The sequence below is a fragment of the Engystomops pustulosus genome, chromosome 3, assembly GCF_040894005.1.
Source record: "Engystomops pustulosus chromosome 3, aEngPut4.maternal, whole genome shotgun sequence".
In the NCBI taxonomy this organism is placed as follows: domain Eukaryota; kingdom Metazoa; phylum Chordata; class Amphibia; order Anura; family Leptodactylidae; genus Engystomops; species Engystomops pustulosus.
In genome coordinates, this window is record NC_092413.1 from 158,203,727 (window position 1) to 158,211,620 (window position 7,894).

Below are 7,894 nucleotides of genomic sequence, written 5' to 3' on the forward strand. Positions count from 1 at the left end.
AAGATCATTAGGCATTGCTCCCATGCGGAATAGTCTAGCAGGGGTGAAGTATACTCGATGGAGGAATTTAGATTGGATCAGGAAGTCCCTCGCGCTCACTACAGATGTGAAGTAGGACAGTTCGACCTCCCTCCAGTCATCATCTGACAGGTCAGGGATATCCTGTCTCCAGCGTTCACAGGCTCTATCAAACGGTCTGGACTTTTGCTCTTGTAGGAGAGCATAGCACTGAGTGAGTGGCTTAGGGAGGTCCGGGGTACTCATCAGAGTCTCTAGTTTGGAGAATTTCACTGTCAGGCTGAAGGAGCCAAATTGGGCTTTGAATGCGTGTCGCAGTTGCGTGTAGTGGAAGCTAGCCGTATCGGGTACAGTATGTCTCTCCCTTATCTCGTTAAAGCTGAGTAATTCTGCTTCCGGGGATAAGAGCTGACCTACAAATTTCACCCCCGCCGTCCCCCACATTGTCCAGCCTGGGAGGGAGAGGAAATGAGAAAGCCACGGATTGAGCCACAATGGAGTCCTAGGCGATAGAGGGGGAGAGCTGCTCGGCTGCACCAGGGATTGTGCCCTACGCCAGCACACCGCTACCGTACGTAGGGGAAGTGGGGTATCAGATGGGGACTTATACCTGTACAGCAGGTTTGTAAGGGCCTCGTAGGAACCTACCAGGGCACCAGCCAGTGCAGTAGCTGCATTACCCATGTCTATATCTATCCACCACTGGGCATATACTAGCTGGGAAGCCAGGTAATAAAGATACAGATCCGGGGCAGCCAGTCCACCCCTAGCCTTGGGAGCCTGAAGCAGCGCTAAACTGAAGCGCGGGACGCACCCCTGCCAGTAGAAGGATCTGAGAATGCTGTCTATGCGTTTGAACAGGCTCTTAGGAAGTAGTATAGGACAAGCATGGAAAAGGTATAGAAATTTGGGGAGGAAGATCATTTTGAATATGTTAATGCGCCCGTATAGGGACAAGGGGAGAGTGGACCAGGCTTTTAAGCGCGATTCCGTTGCATTTATCAGGGGTGTAATGTTTAATTCCGTATATGCCTGAACCTTGCGTGACACCTGGACTCCCAGATATTTAAAAGTGGACACTACCTTAACTGGGACAGGGAGGGAGTGTACCCCTGCATCTAATAAGGGAAAAAGGGCCGATTTATCCCAGTTAACCCGGAGACCCCATAGCGTTCTATCAGGGACAGAAGGGATTCCAGAGAGGGGCCCACATCCCCAAGGTATACAAGTGTATCATCAGCATAGAGAGATACCTTTTCAATGATAGAACCTCTAGTAATGCCCTTAATGCTATCAGAGTGACGGATCGCCACAGCAAGGGGCTCAATGGCAAGTGCGAAGAGAAGGGGAGATAGTGGGCAGCCCTGCCTAGTGCCCCTGGCCATAGGGAGAATGGATGAGATATTAAGATTGGTCCTTACCCTAGCCTTAGGGTCGTTATACAATAACCTAACCAGTGCTGTGAAGCAAGGGCCAATGCCCAGCCTAGGCAAGAGGGTCCACAAATAGGGCCACTCCACCGAATCAAATGCCTTACAATTGTCTAAGGATAATATAAACCCAGGGTCTGAAGACCGCTCTGCCTCTGCTATGTTCAGGTGTAATCTTTGTATATTTATGTCAGTTCCCCTCCCAGGCATAAAGCCCGTCTGGTCCGGGTGAACCAAGGATAATATTACTTTGTTAAGCCTTGTAGCCAGAATTTTTGCTAGTATTTTAACATCCGAATTTAGGAGGGAAATTGGACGGTACGAGTCAGGAAGTAGCGGGTCCTTACCAGGCTTGGGAAGAACTACAATAAGGGCCTCTCGCATGGAGTCAGGAAGGGAACCGCTGTCAAGCGCATCGGAGTACAGGCTAAGGAGAAGGGGGACCAGAGTCTCACAGTTATCCCTATACCACTCACCTCCCAGCCCATCAAGTCCAGGTGTCTTACCAGGGGGCAACGATTGGATGGCCAGTTCCACCTCCTCCGCCGAGAGCGGGGCATCAAGCTCCGATGACTGTGCCAGTGTGAGCCTCCATAGTGGAAGACTGTCAAGGAATCTGGAAATCTCAACGGAAGAGGCGGACAATCTGGAGCTGTAAAGAGAAGAGTAGAATTCGTGAAAAACCATGTTTATGGCCCGGGGTTCTGTGATCAAGGCTCCGCTACTGTTAAGGATAGAGGGAACGGAGGCACAAGGACGTTCAGCCCGCGAGAGATATGCAAGCAGCTTCCCATTTTTATCTCCGAATTCAAAGATGGACGCTTCCCTGGCCAGCAGGCGCTTGCTGGTGCGCTCCTTCACTACAGTTAGATGGTTCCTCTGCGCCTGAGCCCAAGTCTTTTTGCTTCCCGGAGTAGGTTTCTCTAGGTAATTCTTTTCTGCATTCACCAGTGCAGCCGTCAGCCTCTCCTCCTGCGCATTTAAAGACTTCCTATGGCCAGCTACCCCCGACATGAATGCTCCCCGCACCGAGGACTTGTACGAGTCCCAGACTAGAAGAGGATCAGGATGGGTTGAATGTACATCCCAGAACTCGCTGTGCGCTGCCCTAACAGTACTCTGGACCGCTGGGGATAGAAGCCAGGCTGGGTGCAGGCGCCATAAGCGAGAGTCGCTGGGGGGGCCTATAAGGAGACTGATGAGCAAGGCGGAGTGGTCTGATGCACTGCGCGGGCAATAGGATACTTGATCAACGTGCTGCAGCATGTCAGGGGAGACAAAGGCCAGATCGATCCGAGAGAAGCTCTTATGAACAGAGGAATAGAATGAGTATTCTCTCTCTTGAGGGTGCTTACAACGCCAAACATCGGCGAGGTCTAGAGAAGTGAGCCACTCATTCAGACGGACCGAGCCTGTGTCTAGGCCGCTTGTGCGATCCAGGGAGGGATTAGGGACTGCATTGCAGTCTCCAATGCAAAGGACCGGACTAGAAGGCATAGAAGCAAGTTTACTGGAGATTAGGTGCAGCACAGCTGGATCAAATGGAGGTGGGACGTAGACAGACGCTATAGTGAAAGTAAAGCCCCACAAGGCACAATGTATGACTACGTACCGGCCAAAGTGGTCCGGCGCAACCTGTATGACCTCTATGGGAAGTGCTTTGGATATGAGTATGGATACTCCCCTGGCGTAGAAAGAGTAGGAGGAATGATAACCTCTAGCCACCCAGGCTCGCTTCAGAGAGAGGACCTTCTGACCCGTAAGGTGTGTCTCTTGGATACATACAATATGGGGGGCCTGACGCTTAATGACATCTAACATCAGAGCCCTCTTGAATTTGGAGTTAAGTCCCTTCACATTCCAACTCATTACCTTAATTGAAGACATATTAGCGGAAGGGAAAGGGGTGTGGGGAAGGAGACGTGAGCAACCAAGCATTCATCCTTTCATACCACAAAGACATAGACAGACAGACAACAGTGAGCATAACAAATACAACCAGAACTGTACTAACAATCCCAAGAATACAAACCCCCTGTCTAACACCCTAACAGCAGTAGTGTAGACCTATACCCAGTAACAATCAAAGAGTAGAACAGTGGTCCCTAACTTAAGACAAACCTACACCATTTGTCCCGGGACCCCCAACCCTCAGAGTATATATGAACAGGAGGTATTTAGGCAGCCATATTTAAAGAGAGCAAAGAAGGGGATAGGGGAAGGGTAATATGTAGGGGGAGTGGTAGGAGGATAGGGGAGGGGGGGGAGTAGGCGCAAAGAAGGGGAAGGGGGGGGGGGGAGAGAATAAGTGCCATGTGTGGCGCACAGGCCAGGTTGACCAAAAGAGATAGCACATCAGTTATGGGGTACAATATACGAGGCGCGAGCCCCAATGTAAGGCAATATTAATAAAAAAAAAAAAAATTTAGAACAGTGATTTAGAACCCCTAGGCATCAATTCAGGACTAAGTCCAGCATTGTCATAGCTCATCAGATAAAAGGATATATGAGTCCAGTCACTCAGGAGGTGCGGGCCTTCCAGCGGGAGCCCGTGGAGCAGCATCAGCCCAGTGAAGTGCTTCGGTTGGGCAGGTGAAGAATCGAGTCTTCTGACCGTCCACAATTCGGAGCTTGGAAGGGTACATCATGGAGTATTTATACCCCTTGTCACGGAGACGGGAACAGACCTCGGTGAATTGTGCATGCTGTTTCCTGACCGATGCAGAGAAATCAGGGTAGAAGGACACTCTGCTGTTAGCATAGAGAATTTCTCCCTTGGTATGGACAGCCCTGAGGATAGAGTCCCTGTCCCTAAAGTGCAGCCAGGAAGGGTCTTGGATTTCCCCCTGGAGGGCCAGGGCGGGATGGCACACGATGGGCCCTTTCCACTGTGAAGAACGGGGAGAAGGTATCTGCAGGAAGCATATTTTTGAGCCAATTTTCAAAAAAGGATACAGGGTCTGACCCCTCCACTTTTTCGGGGAGGCTGACCACTCTGACGTAGTTCCGTCGCAGGCGGTTTTCGAGGTCATCAGCTCTGTCGATGGATGCAGACATTTGCCGCTGAAGCTCTCTGATCTGTGTCGGCATAGGCCTCTGGACATCCTCCACCTCAGATATTCTGCGTTCAGTTTTGGTGATTCGCTCTTTAGCTTTGTGGACATCATGCCTTAGCAGAACAAAATCCTGTCGCAGCTCATCCACCTTGGTGACCAGTTTGGATTGGCACCCGTTTATGGCCGCCAGCACCTCTGCAAATTTGCGATCCAACTCCGTGGCCGCGTCAGGCGGATCAGCACCCTCTTCATAGCTTACAAGCTGCGGCGGGCTCTGGGAGCCTTCAAAGGGAGGAAGAGGAGTTTGGGGACCCCTGAGGAGAGCAGGGCTGTGTGCGGGAGAATCTCCCCAACTTTTTGGCAGCGTTTGACTGTATCTGTGCAAGAACGGCTTGGGATGTGGAGCATTCCTGCGCATCCAGGGGTTCCAGGGACTGGAATGGAGGATCTTTATGGACTGATTCATCATCCGATGGAGGCGCAGACGCCCCGGACGCGGCTTTGTGCAATTTAGCCGTCCTCCTCCGGTTACCCATGGCGTCTGGGCAGAGAGGGCCAGTGATAAACAATCAAGGAGCCTAGCATCCAGTAATTAGCAGAAATAGAGTCAGGGCCCACGTGGGAAATTGCAGCGGCACTGCAAGGGTTAATATAAAACAAAACCCAGGAGCAGGGGATCACTGGGAGTATGGTGGGCTGTACAGCTTGGGGTCCCCAGGTGAGAGAAGGGCAGCAGCAGGGGAATTACTTCCCTACCTTACTCCTGGCTGCAGTCCGGCAAGGGAGAGGTTAATCCTGCGCGCCTAGGCCTCAGGCAGCGCAGGGGAGTCCAGCAAGATGGCGCCTCCGGCAGGATACAGGGCTGGCTGGAGCGCTGCCGCGATCCTCTGACAGAGTGGGTCAGCGGTACAGTGGGTCGGCGGCACAGTATGATGATCGGAGGGGGGATTTCCCTCCCCCGGTATTCCACACCACACTAATATGCTGCCGCGATGTCGGGCGGCTATGTTCCTGCCGCCGCGTGGGACACGTGGGAGGCCGCAGGAGCTGGAGTGCGGGGGGACCGCACGGAGCCGGTGACCGCTGCGATACCGCCACCGGAGTGTAAGGGCAGGTACCCGCGGCACCGGGGAACAGGCTGGAGGGGGTACAGGTGGAGGATGGCTGCCTAGAAAGGGTGATAGGGTGCCGGGTCCCGGGAGCTCCGCGGTGCACGTCCTCCTAGGTTGGCATCAGGCCACGCCCCCTTCCAGCACCTTGTTGAATCTATGCCACGAAGAATTGAGGCAGTTCTGAAGAAAAAAGGGGGTCCAACCCGTTAGTAGCATGGTGTACCTAATAAAGTGGCCGGTGAGTGTATCTTGCTTAAACTCTGAGCTGATTGGATTTGCTGAAAAAACTATTATAAAATGATGATAATGAAGCTCTGTTGCTCCTTTACTGGGGCTCTGGCGATTTTCCTCTCACATTAATTATGCACTACTTCTGAGAATGATGTAATCACTGTGTTGTGCCTAAGGGTGCGGTCACACGTCGCGTTTACTGCATGCGTTTAAAAACGCATTGCTACAGCTGAAGGGAGATTTGCCTAATTAAACAGCTGTTAACGCGTGCGTTCACAAAACGCAAGTGTTAATGCATTGTTAACGCATGTGTTAACATTGTGGTTAATGCATGCGTTTCGTAAACGCAGGTGTTAACAGCTGTTTAATTAGGCAAATCTCCCTTCAGATGTAGCAATGCATTTTTAAACGCATGCAGTAAACACGACGTGTGACAGCACCCTAACAGGTAGAACTAATTAATCGTTGCACAATCCCCCCAGCTGCTGTGTATGAGTGATCAGGTCATGTTGATTAGTCCTGTCTGGACAGTGCAGAAAACTCAGTGTAATGTGTTTATCAATGACAGGCTGACGCAATCCATCTTCCCCAAGTTCCTGAATGTTATAATAATTTCAGAAAACCCACCCAGCTCAGTGTTTAAATAAGATAAGATTCGGCAACAGTGTAGCTACAGCATTCTCAATGTATGTCTGATTCATAATGCATGAAATCAAATGGTAGATTTCATTTAAGTTGCCTGGGACTGCAGGAAGATTCAGTGTTTGATAAACTCTGTCATGGGGTGATGGCCTGAGTGCCGGCAGAAAGGGCTCAGAGTGCCAACTCTGGCACTCGTGCCATAGGTTCGCCATCACAAGAGTTTTTACCTGCACACACTGGGCCACAAAAAGGCCTCAATCCCTCTCCCATCCTCCTGCATACAGTGACCAGGTCAGTTTTCGCTTAGTGTCTTGTTGGAGGCGCAGGCTCTCCATTTTTTTTTTTCCTTTTAAGGTGGGAAGGGCGAGGCAGACAACCTTTCCTTCATGGAGGAGGCAGGGCAGTGCAAGAAAGTTGCAACAAAACATCCACATTCGTGCCAGCCATGGGGCCACATACTATCTGATCATACCTCCCAACTTTCTAGCAGAGAAAGAGGGACAAAATGATGTGGCATATCATACTCGCTGTGGAAATGTTTTTGCCCTAAACCACGCAATTGATGCGGGACAGCAAGAGAGCCCAGAAACTGGGACTATCCAGCTGGATTTAAAGGGGTGTTGGGAGGTATGCACCATTCGTAGTGTAGTCAAAAGGGGTGACCCTTCTGGTATTCCCGAGAGCGACGAAGTGGAGTAAAGAGGAGAGTATAAAGCGAAGTATTTTTCTCCCTCTCTGCTCCAACCAGCACGGAACACAGAGGAGAGAAGAAGCTCCAGTGTGGTGCAGGGAGGATGGCCAGGAAGAGAGGATTTTTTTTTGTCTGCTCTGGGTTCTCCAGTATAGTTAGTTTTATGCTCTAGGGGCCTCCATTACCATTATTGTCGGCTCTGAATGCAGTATCTAGTTGCTGGGTGGTATTTCTTGCTGTACTGTGGCATTTATAATTTCTGTACAGCATTTTGCGCGGTACTGTGGTTGTTGTTGCATCTAGGGTGCTGGTTACGGATGCAGCCCCTTAAATTTGAGAAGTATGACTGTATGGCCGTGAACCAACAAATGTGCTCACCGCTGGCCAAAATCCTTAGATCAGGAATAGAATAAACACTTAAAAGGAAAGTTCAACATTCTTGTAATGTTTGTGGAGTCACGACTCCACCAAAATTGTCACCGACTCCAAATCCCCATGCCTGTCCACTGGTCCCCTGCTGTAAAGGCAAATCCCCCTACACTGGGATTCCATCCATGGCACGCCTCATTGCTTGGTTCTCATCACATGGTGGACAGTGACAAAGATTTGGCTTAGCACAAAACAAGCATTTCCCATGGACACACTGGGGTTGATTTATCAGAAGTGTATCAGGGTAAGACATGTCCTCTTCGATTATCGTCAGAACTGCAAGCA